Here is a 16,423-nt window from a genome sequence, read left to right as displayed (position 1 = left end):
ATGAGGGAGCACCTCCTCAAGGCACAAGAGGTGCAGTCCAGGGTGTATAATAGGTCGGCCAGGGTGAGATGGTTCAACCCAGGAGATCGAGTGCTTGTGCTCGTGCCCACAGTGGAGAGCAAGTTTATGGCCAAGTGGCAGGGCTCCTATGAGGTGGTAGAGAAAGTGGGGGAAGTCAACTATAAAATCCACCAACCGGGGAAGAGGAAGCCCTACCAAATTTACCATGTTAACTTGATTAAGCCATGGCAAGATAGAGAGCCCGTGGAAGCTCCCTGTTTAGTGGCTGGGGCTGAGGCTGATGTGAAAGAGGTTAAGGTGGCAGAGTCACTGTCACGTGCCCAAAAGCATCACTGCAAAGAGTTGCTACAGCGAAATAAAGACCTGTTTTCAGAGTTGCCAGGGCTCACTCAGGTCATAGAGCATGAGGTTCTCACAGAGCCTCATGTTCGCGTCAATCTAAAACCATACCGGATCCCCGAGGCCCACAGAGAGGTGATCTCAAATGAAGTGAACCTGGGAGTCATTGAAGAGTCCAAAAGTGGATGGTCCAGTGCTATAGTCTTAGTGCCGAAACCAGATGGGGAATGGCAGTTTTGCAACGACTATAGGAAGCTGAACGAGGTCTCGAAGTTCGACGCCTACCCAATGCCTAGAGTAGATGAGCTTATCGAAAGGCTAGGACCCGCTTGGTACATCACCACTCTGGACCTCACCAAAGGCTATTGGCAAATTCCCATGTCCAAAGAGGCGAATGAGAAGACAGCCTTCTCGACGCCAGACAGATGTTATCAATACGTCAGGATGCCGTTTGGGTTACAGGGAGCTCCGGCCACCTTCCAGAGAGCCACGGACCGGATCTTAGCAACCCGTGAAAAGTATGCAGCGGCCTACCTAGACGACATCGTCAAATTCAGCCAGGAGTGGGAAAGTTATCTGGACAAAGTTCAAGCCATACTTGATGCCCTAAGGACGGCGGGCTTTACTATCAACCCAAAGAAATGTGCCATGGAGATGGAGGAAGCCAAGTACCTAGGGTACGAGGTTGGTAGAGGGGAAATAAAACCACAAATAAATAAGGTTGAGGCGATCTTGAACTGGCCACAGCCCCTCTCGAAGAAGCAGGTCAGGGCGTTTCTAGGCATTGTGGGCTATTATCGAAGATTTGTACCTAACTTTGCCCTGATAGCAGCCCCGCTGACGGATCTTCTGAAAGGGTCGAAGTCGGCTATGACCAAGTGGTCCCTGGAAGCAGAAGCAGCCTTCCAGGAATTGAAACTGGCCATCTGTAAGCAGCCAGTCTTGGTAGCGCCCAACTTCTCCAAGGAGTTTGTGGTCCAGATGGATGCATCAGATGTCGGGCTGGGAGCAGTCTTGTCCCAGGAGATTAACGGAGAAGAACACCCTGTAATATACCTCAGTTGGAAGCTCTCCACTTGTGAGAAGAACTACTCCATTGTAGAAAAAGAATGTTTGCCCATTAAGTGGGCGTTAGACACTCTGAGGTATTACCTGTTAGGTAGAAGGTTCAGGTTAGTGTCAAACCATGCCCCACAGAGGTGGATGCGAGAAAAGAAGGGGAACAATGCCAGAGTGACTAGGTGGTTCCTGGCTCTACAAGATTTTAGTTTCCAGGTAGAGCATAGGCCTTGGAAACAACATGGGAATGCTGATGCCTTGTCAAGGGTTTATTGTACGGTGACAGAAGGTGCCAAGCCCCCCGGCTTTGGGCAGAGGGGAGGGTATGTAAGGTGGCTGCCGGACAGGTCGTGGACGGGAGGTATGTGTCACCGAAGTGCCAAGCTTTGGTGATGTAGGACCCAGAGAAGCAGGCTCCAGCACACATAGTGCTGAGAGGAATTTAATGGGCCCGGATTACAGGGCGGGGTTTTACGAGCAGCTGAAAGAGCTGGGGGGGAACAGCTGCTCACTTACCTCCAGTCCAGGTCTTGGAAGGATGATTTAAGACCTGTCTCAGTCTGTCTGTGTTTGTTGGGCAATGTGAGCAGACCTTGCATGTGATTCTCAGACTCTGCTGGAGGCAGAGAAAAAGCACCTTGTTTAAACGGCTGAGGCCGTGCTGCATGGACTTGTTATTTTGAGCTTTGTTCTGTTATTCCTTTTTGTGCCAGGAAAAGGCTGTTACTTTTGCTTCCTCACTGGCGTATGGACACTGAATAAACCACCAGTTTGTTTGAACCCGTGGACTGCATCACTGTGTGAACCTGTGCCTACCTCCAACGCGGCTCAGTGAGTACAAATCCCTACAGTACATACATTACATTACTGATCCTGAGTTACCTCCTGTATTATACTCCAGAGCTGCACTCACTATTCTGCTGGTGCAGTCACTGTGTACATACATTACATTACTGACCCTGAGTTACACCCTGTATTATACTCCAGAGCTGCACTCACTATTCTGCTGGTGCAGTCACTATGTACATACATTACATTACTGATCCTGAGTTACATCCTGTATTAAACTCCAGAGCTGCACTCACTATTCTGCTGGTGCAGTCACTGTGTACATACAGTACATTACTGATCCTGAGTTACGTCCTGTATTATACTCCAGAGCTGCACTCACTATTCTGCTGGTGAAGTCACTGTGTACACACATTACATTACTGATCCTGAGTTATATCCTGTATTATACTCCAGAGCTGCACTCACTATTCTGCTAGTGAAGTCACTGTGTGCATACATTACATTACTGATCCTGAGTTATATCCTGTATTATACTCCAGAGCTGCACTCACTATTCTGCTAGTGAAGTCACTGTGTACATACATTACCAATCATGTTCTGACCCTCCATAGCTGTATTCACAGTTCTGTTGAACTTAATACCGCCAGTGTGTAAATAATGCTGCCATACAATGTGTAAACAGCACATAGGTTAACAGTAATGTTTCTGACTTTCCTTTAGAACACGGCATTTTGGACAATTGCCCAGCTTGTTACCTACTAACACCAGCGCTGTGTACAGAATCCTGCACTGCTGAATTAATCACATTCTCTGCTCCGTAACACTCATTGATGATGTGGAATTTCAGCAAAACAAGAAACAGCAATTGTAAACGGAATTGGAGCCACACGGTTTATATTCAATGGCTTTTGCAATTAGCTTAAGCAGTAAATCTCTCCAGCAGGTGCTCACAACGGCTAATAGGCCGGGCTGTAACGCAGCTTAATGAACGAGGATCACAACGACCCATTACAGACCATTAGAGAGAGGAAACAATGGGAGGGAATGTGCTGAAAACATCGTCTTATTACTGGAACAAAACTGAAAGATAGTGTAGAAATGAAGCCGAAACAGGAAACATGACCGCCTGCTATAAATGTAACAATAATAGACATGTCCTCCTAGCAGAAGTAATGCAAACATCTATACAGGGGGCCCCCACTAAGAGAACCCCAAAAATCACAATGGGAACATCTCTGTGCAATCTGGTGCCAAAGTATCCAGGGTGATATTTCTACAACAAGGCCGTTACGACTGTAGTGTCATGACGCTGTTATTAGATATTCCGGGGCTATTGCTAAAGCTAGGGGCGCCCTAGATATCCCTGCTTCCTGGATTACTGCTAATGGTGAAGACGCTGGGGCCACGTGCCTTGCTGAGCTCCTAAATCAGAGTTTATCTTCTGTCCCCTCCACCACCCAGGGAAGTGGGGAGTAGTTGTGTATAAGAATACACAAACCAGACTAACAAGGGAAGATGTATAAGGATAAATGAAAATACCAATCATACAAACATGCACTCACAAACAACAGAGTGGAACACCGGGGAGAAAAAGAAGGAACAACCAAATAGGAGAAGATGAGGACATGTTCACAGACCAAGCAACAGTCTTCTGAACAACACTCCAAACTCCTCCTCAAAGAACCAACACCTCCAAATCCACACCAGGCAGTACGAACTAACACTGGCAATCCTGAATGCCAGAGGCAGTATATATAGCAGAGAGGAGTGGCCAATACTGAACAGCCGAGACCATCAAAGCAGGAAAGCTACAGAAGCTCTCAACCGAACAGATTAACCCCTGCACCGTTTAATATGATGGCGAACTGCTTCTAATCAGTGCAGGAGTATGTGGAATCCGACGCCGCGGTCTTCTGGCCCCTCTCGCGGTAAACCAGTTACATGCCTGTGATAAGAGTCCTAATGCACTAATTCTGCCAAAAGAAACTAGGGCATCAATGAGACATTCTGAAAGCAAGTAGGGATCTTGGAACGTATGATGTCAAAGCATATCAGCAATGATGAGTCTTAGATCAGCAAACAGCAATAATCAATCAAAGGATCGTTGGCTCGATCGTTGCTGGTGGAATCATTTTTTGAGCATGGTTACACTCGGGCACGACCGCTCATCCAGGATGGATCATGAGTCTGCAGATCAATGGATCAATATCTGTTTTCAAGGGAAGCTAGATGATTTCTGAATTTAGCCTTGTGGGTGAATAGGGCGTTTTACAACCCTTCTCCATCCTTCATCAGTCTCTAAGTCTTCCTCTGACTGCAATGAGCACTGCCTGTATTTTCTAGATGGTGCTAGTGCTGAAGCAATGGGGCCTAGGAGATTCCCAGTATGGTTCTTGTCACAGTAGTCAGCACCGTGGTCTTTTACATTTGAGAATCTGAGAAGGTGGTAAAACTAAAGTCCAAGGACCTGCCCTTGTTTGCATTGGTTTCCTTTGGGATCCTTGGTTTTACCCATAGATAATGAAAACATAAAGGGAATCTGTCTGTAGGATTTCACCCCCAATCTATTTATATGCGCATGTAGCTTTTTCAAAGACAAGTCTAGCAATACATTTACATGGCCAGTCCATTCCTTTGTTATGGAAAAATCAGCATTTTAATTTATATGCAAATGTGGCTGAAGAGCTATGGTAGATCTGAAGCCTCCGTCACTCCAGCTCTATCCTCCCTGGATGTCGGATTTTAACATGTCTGACCTTTTCTTCTTAAGAGAGATAAGCAGCCGGCAGAGATGTCTGACAGCGGCTTACTTCACCTCCCCTTGAGAACATGTGCACACTCGGCTGAGCATGCATTTGTAAGTGGGTCAGGAGAGATAGGATAGGTTTTGCAACGACTATAGGAAGCTGAACGAGGTCTCGAAGTTCGACGCCTACCCAATGCCTAGAGTAGATGAGCTTATCGAAAGGCTAGGACCCGCTTGGTACATCACCACTCTGGACCTCACCAAAGGCTATTGGCAAATTCATAATACAAAACCTATGGAAAACCATGACACTGCTGCGTTCAATCCCCCTCCTCCCACACTCAAAGCCCAACACAACAAGGTAAAACAGCCTTTGGGTCACCATTTCCAGGATGAATTGCCATCTGTTCTGTCTGTACTATAGGAGCAGGAACTTCCTTTCAGCTCACTTCCCAGCATTTTGTTAAGAACTCATAACTGCCACTATATTTTTCTAGCCTGCAGGTTGACGGATAGGAAAACAAGTGTCCGCTGTTGCCCCCGGTGTCTGGTATTGTCTGCAGTGCTGACGTCACATTAACAGAGCTGCAGCCAATCACTGAGCTCAACAGCTCCACCAGAGTTGACAGCATGAGCCGTTCAGAGGCTGAGCTCACTGATTGGCTGAGGTGCTGTCGACGAGACAATAACAGACACCGGGAGCATCAGCAAAGACTCAGCTCTGGACCCGGGGAGGGTGAGTAAAGCTGCAGCCAGGGGTTCAAGAATTTTCCAAAGCCCCTTTATTTAAGATCATTGATATGTAGTGGCATCACCAATCCATAGGTAGGGTCCCAAACATATGGCCCCGATTCACCAAGACCGGCAATGTTCATGTAAGTCTTGATGAGGGGTGTGTAAGTGTCAGAGCGGCCAAAATCATTAAGAGGTGCATGCATCTTAAAGAGCCAGGCGCATCTTAAAAGTGACTTGTGCCTCTGTGCATCTTGCCACAAATCTTACTCCAGTCTAGATTCAAGTCGCCGCAGCTCCTCAAAAATTGGGCAAGTGGACAACACTCCGTCCCACCTCAGCTCAACCCGTTTTGGTGGAACTGCCCAAGATCGGCGTGAAAAAGCCAAAAGTCACAAAATGTTTGCACAACCTCTCGTGTGAGTTTCTGGCAGATTTCTGGCGTAATCATTTGATGGATCGGAGTCAATAAGTCAAATCTCAGCTCCAACTCTTCCTAAGGAGCATGGAAATACAAAACCCTGAAGTTTTCTTCCTTAAATATTCACTTTCTGATCTTTGAGCCTCTGAAGAACATCATAAAACACATCTGGTATCTACTCCAAACACCTCCCAGGGGGAATTCCTCTTAATTACGAAACCCCCAAAATAAATCCCATTCAGCTACAATAGCAAAATCAATACGGTCTTATATACAGTGATCAATACAAAGGCAATGTGACATTGAGGAGAAGATAAGGAAGAGGAGACAAGCAGGAGTGCCTAAAAACCGTAAGCGCAAGACCTGGTATTAACTCTTTAACGCTGGGGATGCAATAAATACTGGAAGTTACAGATACAGCAGAGCTGAGTTTGTCATTTGGCACAAGTCATAATGTTAAGGTGCAACATAACCCAGCTCTGCTGCATCAGCATACAGACTTTAAATACTAAATATCAGGTTGGTTTCCTTTTTCTTACCAGTGATTATTCCTCAGTCAGCTGGCACCATGGTAGATCCATGTGGGGGATAATGGCAAAGAACTGTGACATAGTGGGGGGCATCGGATTAACATCCACTGGGCATGCCCACCGAAATCTTCAGACAAATTAATATCACATCTGTAAGAAGGAAGCCAAGGACGGGAGACATGAAGAGTTTCTGCAGTGCGACTTTGCGTGGTGGAGCGAGCAACTGGAGGAGGGAGGAGAGGCAGAACAAGAAGATATGAGGGAAGGAGAAAACAGAAAAGGAGGAATGATCTCAGGACAAACATCTGCCTTTATCCAACAAGAGCTATAAGAGCTCCGATCAGCAGAGATAACAATGTATCTACTGTAAGAGTAGAATCTGTTTATTAAACAACATAGTGGTACATTGTAGCAGAATAATGTGTTTGGAAGATCTCCAAATAATAATCCAATAGCAAGGATTGGAAATGTAGGACTAATCTTATGCTTTTACTTATACAGTCATGACCAAAAGTGTTGACACCCTGGAAATTGTTACAGAAAATGAAGCATTTCTCCCAGAAAATTATTGCAATTCCATATGTTTTTTTATCTAAGTGTTTATTTGCTTTCTGTATATTTGAACAACACAAAAAAAAAACAGAGAACAAAAGGTAAATTGGACATAATTTCACACAAAACCCCAAAAATGGACCGGATAAAATTGTTGGCATCCTCAACTTAATATTTGGTTGTACGTCCTTTGGAATAAATAACTGTAATCAATCGCTTCCTATAACCATCAGCTTCTTACGCCTCTCAGCTGGAATTTTGGACTCTTCTTACAAACTCCTCCAGGTCTCAACAGCAATTTTAAGACCTCTCCACAGTGATCAATGGGATTTAGATCCGGACACATTTCTAGCCACTTCAGAACTCTTCAGCGCTTTCTGGGGGCTTCTTGAAGTATGTTTGGGGTTATTGTCCTGCTGGAAGACCCATGATGAAGGACGCAAACCCAGCTTTCTGACACTGTGCCCTACATTGCGACCCAAAATCCTTTGGTAATCTTCAGATTTCACGATGCCTTGCACACAGTCAAGGCATCCAGTGCTAGAGGCAGCAAAACAACCTCAAAACATCTTTGAATCTCCACCATGTTTGACTGTAGGGACTGTGTTCTTTTCTTTGTAGTCCTCATTCTGTATTTGGTACACAGTAGAATGATGTGCTTTACCAAACAGCTCTATCTTGGTCTCATCTGTCCACAAGATACTTTCCCAGAAGGATTTTGGCTTACTCACGTACATTTTGGTTAACAAGAATATAACTACAATAATACTGCTCCCTATGTACAATAATATAGCTACTATAATACTGCCTCCTATGTACAAGAATATAACTACTATAATACTGCCCCTATGTACAAGAATATAACTACTATAATACTGCCCCCTATGTACAACAATATAACTACTATAATAGTGCTCTTATGTACAAGAATATAACTACTATAATACAGCCCCTATGTACAGGAATATAACCACTATAATACTGCCCCCTATGTAAAAGAATATAACTACTATAATACTGCCCCTATGTACAAGAATATAACTACTATAATGCTGCCCCCTATGTACAAGAATATAACTACTATAATAGTGCTCTTATGTACAAGAATATAACTACTATAATACTGCTCCTATGTACAAGAATATAACTACTATAGTACTGCCTCTATATACAAGAATATAACTACTACAATACTGCCCCTATGTACAAGAATATAACTACTATAATACTGCTCCTATGTACAGGAATATAACCACTATAATACTGCCCCCTATGTAAAAGAATATAACTACTATAATACTGCCCCTATGTACAAGAATGTAACTACTATAACACTGTCCCTATATGCAAGAACATAACTACTATAATACTGCCCCCTAAGTACAAGAATATAACTGCTATAATACTGCTCCTATATACAAGAATATAACTACTATAATACTGCCCCCTATGTACAAGAATATAACTACTATAATACTGCCCCTATGTACAAGAATATAACTACTATAATACTGTCCCTATATACAAGAATATAACTACAATAATACTGCTACCTATGTACAAGAATATAATTACTATAATACCGCTGTCTCGCAAGGTGTGGGAAAGACTTAGTGCAACACAAAGGGAAAAGAGAAATGAATCCGAGACTCTAGGGAATGGGGGGAGTGGAGACCTCCTGGCTGATAGGGTGATATTCTGTCTCCCCTAACATCCCTATATTAGCTCTTCACCAATTGCAACACGCGTGCCTCGCCCTGTCTTACCCTGGCTTTGGCTAAGGCTAGGGAAGGGAGGAGATGAGCACTAGTTGATCGCCACTGAACATTTAAGACAACAAGGGAGGACAAACAGGGGGAGAATGCTTAGCCTTAGATGACTCCAGACAAATGCGCACACGTCCTCAGGCACCAGAGAGGAAGAAGTACTGCTCTTGCTAAAGCCTTCACAAGGAGTAATGAATATCGCCGGTACCTCCCTCTGGAACACAACAGGTATTTATATACCCAGGCCAGGGTGTTAATTAGCCAGAGAAAGGTAGCCGCTCGGTCCAAGAGACAGCCTCTAAGAAGGTGTCTGCAATGCCAAAAGTAGAGATCTTCTGCAACCCACTGCAGGGCGACTGTCTGTCACTTCTGACAACTGCTCCTATGTACTAGAATACAACTACTATAATAAAGCTCCTATTCACAAGAATATAACTATTATAATACTGCTCCTATATACAAGAATAGAACTACTATAATACTGCCTCTATGTACAAGAATATAACTACTATAATACTGCTCCTATGTACAAGAATATAACTACTATAATACTGCTCCTATGTACAAGAATATAACTACTATAATATTGCCCCTATGTACAAGAATATAACTACTATAATACTGCTCCTATATACAAGAATATAACTACTATAATACTGCCCCCTATGTACAAGAATATAACTACTATAATACTGCTCCTATGTACAGGAATATAACTACTATAATACTGCTCCTATGTACAAGAATATAACTCCTATAATACTGCCCCTATATACAAGAATATAACTACTATAATACTGCTCCTATGTACAAGAATATAACTACTATAATATTGCCCCTATGTACAAGAATATAACTACTATAATACTGCTCCTATGTACAAGAATATAACTACTATAATACTGTCCCCTATGTACAAGAATATAACTACTATAATACTGCCCCTATGTACAAGAATATAAATACTATAATACTGCCCCTATATGCAAGAATATAATTACTATAATACTGCTCCTATGTACAAGAATATAACTACTATAATACTACTCCTATGTACAAGAATATAAATACTATAATACTGCTCCTATGTACAAGAATATAAATACTATAATATTGCCCCTATGTACAAGAATATAAGTACTATAATACTGCCCATATGTACAAGTATATAACTACTATAATACTGCTCCTATGTACAAGAATATAACTACTATAATACTGCTCCTATGTACAAGAATATAAATACTATAATATTGCCCCTATGTACAAGAATATAACTACTATAATACTGCCCCCTATGTACAAGAATATAACTCCTATAATACTGCCCCCTATGTACAAGAATATAACTACTATAATACTGCTCCTATGTACAAGAATATAACTCCTATAATACTGCCCCTATATACAAGAATATAACTACTATTATTATTATTATTTATTATTATTATTTATTATTATAGCGCCATTTATTCCATGGCGCTTTACATGTGATAGGGATATACATAACAAAAGCATTTACATAATCTTAACAAAACGAGTCAGCGACTGGTACAGGAGGAGCGAGGACCCTGCCCGCGAGGGCTCACAGTCTACGAGGGATGGGTGAGGATACAGTAGGTGAGGGTAGAGCTGGTCGTGCAGTGGTGTTTACTGCAGGTTGTAGGCTTGTCGGAAGAGGTGGGTCTTCAGGTTCCTTTTGAAGGTTTCCACGGTCGGCGAGAGTCTGATATGTTGGGGTAGAGAGTTCCAGAGTACGGGGGAAGCACGGGAGAAATCTTGTATACGAGTGTGGGAGGAGGAGATAAGAGGGGAGTAGAGCAGGAGATCTTGTGAGGATCGGAGGATGCGTGCAGGTAAGTACCGGGAGACTAGGTCACAGATGTATGGGGGAGACAGGTTGTGGATGGCTTTGTATGCCATGGTTAGAGTTTTGAACTGAATTCTCTGGGCAATAGGGAGCCAGTGAAGGGATTGACAGAGAGGAGAGGCCGGGGAATAGCGGGGGGACAGGTGGATTAGTCGAGCAGCAGAGTTTAGGATAGATTGGAGAGGTGCAAGAGTGTTGGAAGGGATGCCACGGAGCAGGAGGTTGCAGTAGTCGAGGCGGGATATGATGAGGGCATGCACTAGTGTTTTTGCAGAGTCTTTGCTGAGGAATGCACGGATCCGGGAGATGTTTTTGAGTTGGAGTCGGCAGGAGGTGGAAAGGGCTTGAATATGTGGCTTGAAGGAGAGATCAGAGTCCAGGGTTACCCCAAGGCAGCGAGCTTGTGGGACTGGGGAGAGTGAACAGCCATTGACGTTGATGGATAGGTCGGATGGGGGATGTGAATGAGAGGGTGGAAAGATGATGAACTCTGTTTTATCCATGTTGAGTTTTAGAAACCTGTCGGAGAAGAAGGATGAGATGGCGGACAGACATTGTGGGATTCTGGTTAGTAGGGAGGAGATATCGGGTCCAGAGAGGTAGATCTGTGTGTCGTCAGCATAGAGGTGATACTGAAAGCCGTGAGACTCTATGAGCTGTCCCAGGCCGAAGGTGTAGATGGAGAAGAGCAGGGGTCCTAGAACTGAACCTTGGGGGACACCGACAGATAAGGGGCGAGATGAGGAGGTGGTGCGTGAGTGGGAGACGCTGAATGTCCTGTCTGTTAAGTATGAGGAGATCCAAGATAGAGCCAAGTCCGTGATGCCAAGAGATGAGAGAATCTGGAGTAAGAGGGAATGGTCCACTGTGTCGAAGGCAGATGACAGGTCTAGGAGGAGGAGGACAGAGTAGTGTCGCTTGGATTTGGCATTTAGTAGGTCGTTGGTGACTTTGGTCAGGGCAGTTTCAGTCGAGTGATGCGGTCGGAAGCCAGATTGTAGACGGTCGAAGAGGGAGCAGGAGGAGAGGTGGGAGGACAGTTCAAGGTGGACATGTTGTTCTAGAAGTTTTGAGGCAAAGGGGAGAAGTGATATGGGGCGGTAGCTGGTCAGAGAGGAAGGGTCAAGGGAGGGCTTTTTGAGGATGGGTGTGATTGCGGCATGTTTGAAACATGAGGGGAAGACTCCGGTTGTTAGTGATAGATTGAAGAGGTGGGTTAGGGTTGGGATGAAGACTGAGGTGAGGTTAGTGATGAGGTGGGATGGGATTGGGTCAAGTTCGCAGGTGGTGAGGTGTGATTTGGAGAGTAAAGAGGAGACTTGACCTTCTGTAATGGTGGAGAAGTGGGGTTTGGAGGAGGATGGTTGAGTAGATATGAGGAGGGGTTGTGTGGACTTTAGGCCAAAGTTTTGTCTGATGGTGTCAATCTTCTGTTTGAAGAATGAGGCAAAGTCGTCGGCTGAGATGAGAGAAGAGGGAGGAGGTGCTGGGGGACGAAGGAGAGAGTTGAAAGTGTTAAATAGCTGTTTAGGGTTGTGAGATAGGGAGGATATGAGAGATGAGAAGTGGGTTTGTTTTGCTGTAGTGAGTGCGGACTTGAAATTAGTGAGGGATTGCTTGAATGCGATGAAGTGCTCGATGGAGTGAGACCTTTTCCATCTCCGCTCCGCAACCCTGGAGGCCCGGCGCAGTTCTTTGGTAAGTTTAGTGTGCCAGGGTTGCCTGTTGAATGTGCGAGGTGTGGTGTGTGTGAGAGGGGCGATCGAGTCTAGAGCTGCAGCTATTGTGGTGTTATATGAAGCAGCAGCAACGTCTGCATCGTGCAAGGAATTTATGTCTGTGAGAGGAAGGAGGGATTCAGAGAGAGAGTGTAGGTCAAGGTGTTTGAGATTTCTGCGAGGGTGTGTGAGTTTGTGGAGTGGGGATTGTGCACCCGGAGAGGAGAGGGTAGAGAATGTGAGGAGGTTATGGTCAGAGAGAGGGAGTGGTGAGTTAGAGAGGTTAGATAGGGAACAGAGGCGGGTGAAGATGAGGTCCAGTGTGTGGCCGTCTTTGTGGGTGGGTGTGGAAGACCATTGAGTGAGTCCAAAGGAGAAGGTGAGGGATAGGAGCTTAGAGACAGACGAGTGGGGAGTGTCAATGGGGATGTTGAAGTCACCCATTATGATAGTGGGGATGTCAGTGGAAAGGAAGTGAAGCAGCCAGGTAGTGAAATGGTCTAAGAAGGTGGTGGCTTGCCCTGGGGGTCGGTAAACGACGGCCAGTTGGAGGTTGGAGGGGGAATAGATGCGCACACAGTGCACCTCAAAAGAGGGGAGTGTAACGGAGGGTGGCAGTGGGATTTTGGTGAAAGCGCAGAGTTCCGATAGGAGGAAACCTACGCCTCCACCATGTTTGCCATTGGGGCGGGGGGTGTGGGAAAGGTGGAATCCGCCATATGAAAGGGCAGCTGGGGAGGCTGTGTCAGAGGGGGTGAGCCAGGTTTCAGTGATGGCGAGGAAGGAGAGTTTGTTTGTAATGAAAAGATCGTGGATGAAGGAAAGTTTGTTGCAGACAGAGCGAGCGTTCCATAGAGCTCCTGTTAGTATAGCTGAGGAGGTGGGTATTAGTTGGATGGGTATGAGGTTAGAAGGGTTGCGACAGTTTGAGGAAGGTCGTGGATAGGAGGTAGAACTACTATAATACTGCTCCTATGTACAAGAATATAACTACTATAATACTGCCTCCTATGTGCAAGAATATAACTACTATATTACTGCCCCCTATGTACAAGAATATAACTACTATAATACTGCTCCTATGTACAAGAATATAACTCCTATAATACTGCCCCTATATACAAGAATATAACTACTATAATACTGCTCCTATGTACAAGAATATAACTACTATAATACTGCCCCCTATGTACAAGAATATAACTACTATAATACTGCCCCCTATATACAAGAATATAACTGCTATAATACTGCTCCTATGTACAAGAATATAACTACTATAATACTGCCCCTATGTACAAGAATATAACTACCATAATACTGCCCCCTATATACAAGAATATAACTACAATAATACTGCTCCTATGTACAAGAATATAACTACTATAATACTGCCCCCTATGTACAAGAATATAACTACTATAATACTGCCCCCTATGTACAAGAATATAACTACTATAATACTGCCCCCTATATACAAGAATATAACTACTATAATACTGCTCCTATGTAAAAGAATATAACTACTATAATACTGCCCCCTATATACAAGAATATAACTACTATAATACTGCCCCCTATGTACAAGAATATAACTACTATAATACTGCCCCTATGTACAAGAATATAACTACTATAATACTGCCTCCTATGTACAAGAATATAAATACTATAATACTGCTCCTATGTACTAGAATATAACTACTATAATACTGCCCCTATGTACAAGAATATAAATACTATAATACTGCCCCTATATGCAAGAATATAATTACTATAATACTGCCTCCTATGTACAAGAATATAACTACTATAATACTGCCCCCTATGTACAAGAATATAACTACTATAATACTGCTCCCTATGTACAAGAATATAACTACCATAATACTGCCTCTATGTACAAGAATATAACTACTATAATACTGCCCCTATATGCAAGAATATAACTACTATAATACTGCCTCCTATGTACAAGAATATAACTACTATAATACTGCCTCCTATGTACAAGAATATAACTACTATAATACTGCCTCCTATGTACAAGAATATAACTACTATAATACTGCCCCCTATGTACAAGAATATAAATACTATAATACTGCCCCTATATGCAAGAATATAACTACTATAATACTGCCTCCTATGAACAAGAATATAACTACTATAATACTGCCCCTATGTACAAGAATATAACTATTATAATACTGCCCCTATGTACAAGAATATAACTACTATAATACTGCCCCCTATATACAGTGGTGGCCAAAAGTATTGGCACCCCTGCAATTCTGTCAGATAATACTCTGTTTCTTCCTGAAAATTATTGCAATCGCAAATTCTTTGGTATTATTATCTTCATTTAATTTGTCTTCAATGAAAAAAACACAAAAAGAATTGTCCTAAAGCCAAATTGGATATAATTCCACAAACCTAAAAAAGGGGGTGGACAAAAGTATTGGCACTGTTTGAAAAATCATGTGATGCTTCTCTAATTCGTGTAATTAACAGCACCTATAACTTACCTGTGGCACCTAACAGGTGTTGGCAATAACTAAATCACACTTGCAGCCAGTTAACATGGATTAAAGTTGACTCAACCTCTGTCCTGTGTCCTTGTGTGTACCACATTGAGCATGGAGAAAAGAAAGAAGACCAAAGAACTGTCTGAGGACTTGAGAAACCAAATTGTGAGGAAGCATGAGCAATCTCAAGGCTACAAGTCCATCTTCAAAGACCTGAATGTTCCTGTGTCTTCCGTGCGCAGTGTCATCAAGAAGTTTAAAGCCCATGGCACTGTGGCTAACCTCCCTAGATGTGGACGGAAAAGAAAAATTGACGAGAGATTTCAACGCAAGATTGTGCGGATGGTGGATAAAGAACCTCGACTAACATCCAAACAAGTTCAAGCTGCCCTGCAGTCCGAGGGTACGACAGTGTCAACCCGTACTATCCGTCGACGTCTGAATGAAAAGGGACTGTATGGTAGGATACCCAGGAAGACCCCACTTCTTACCCCGAGACATAAAAAAGCCAGGCTGGAGCTTGCCAAAACTTACCTGAGAAAGCCTAAAACGTTTTGGAAGAATGTTCTCTGGTCAGATGAGACAAAAGTAGAGCTTTTTGGGAAAAAGCATCAACATAGAGTGTACAGGAAAAAAAAAAGAGGCATTCAAAGAAAAGAACACGGTCCCTACAGTGAAACATGGCGGAGGTTCCCTGATGTTTTGGGGTTGCTTTGCTGCCTCTGGCACTGGACTGCTTGACCATGTGCATGGCATTATGAAGTCTGAAGACTACCAACAAATTTTGCAGCATAATGTAGGGCCCAGTGTGAGAAAGCTGGGTCTCCCTCAGAGGTCATGGGTCTTCCAGCAGGACAATGACCCAAAACACACTTCCAAAAGCACTATAAAATGGTTTGAGAGAAAGCACTGGAGACTTCTAAGGTGGCCAGCAATGAGTCCAGACCTGAATCCCATAGAACACCTGTGGAGAGATCTCAAAATGGCAGTTTGGAGAAGGCACCCTTCAAATATCAGGGACCTGGAGCAGTTTGCCAAAGAAGAATGGTCTACAATTCCAGCAGAGCATTGTAAGAAACTCATTGATGGTTACCGGAAGCGGTTGTTCACAGTTATTTTGGCTAAAGGTTGTGCAACCAAGTATTAGGCTGTCCGGCCCATTTTTGGAGTTTTGTGTGAAATGTTCAATGATTTGATTTTTGCTTCATTCTCTTTTGTGTTTTTTCCTTGCAAGCAAATTAAATGAAGAGAATAATACCAAATAATTTGTGATTGCAATCATTTTCAGGAAGAAACTGAGTATTATCTGACAGAATTGCAGGGGTGCCAATACTTTTGGCCAGCACTGT

General features: G+C 43.5%; 1 protein-coding gene across 1 annotated transcript in view; it reads right to left on the bottom strand.

Moving 5' to 3' along the window:
* Positions 1-16,423, bottom strand: part of THSD7A (thrombospondin type 1 domain containing 7A) — a 740,167-nt gene that overhangs the window by 709,856 nt on the left and 13,888 nt on the right. The window contains exon 3 of the mRNA XM_073677287.1: positions 6,650-6,863. The gene's annotated coding sequence lies outside the window, so the exon portion shown is untranslated. The remainder of the gene's footprint in view (positions 1-6,649; positions 6,864-16,423) is intronic.

This window comes from Phyllobates terribilis, unplaced genomic scaffold (assembly GCF_046119375.1).
Source record: "Phyllobates terribilis strain yellow unplaced genomic scaffold, ASM4611937v1 Scaffold_4__5_contigs__length_816908805, whole genome shotgun sequence".
Taxonomy (NCBI): Eukaryota; Metazoa; Chordata; class Amphibia; order Anura; family Dendrobatidae; genus Phyllobates; species Phyllobates terribilis.
This window is presented reverse-complemented; position numbering and strand designations above follow the sequence as displayed.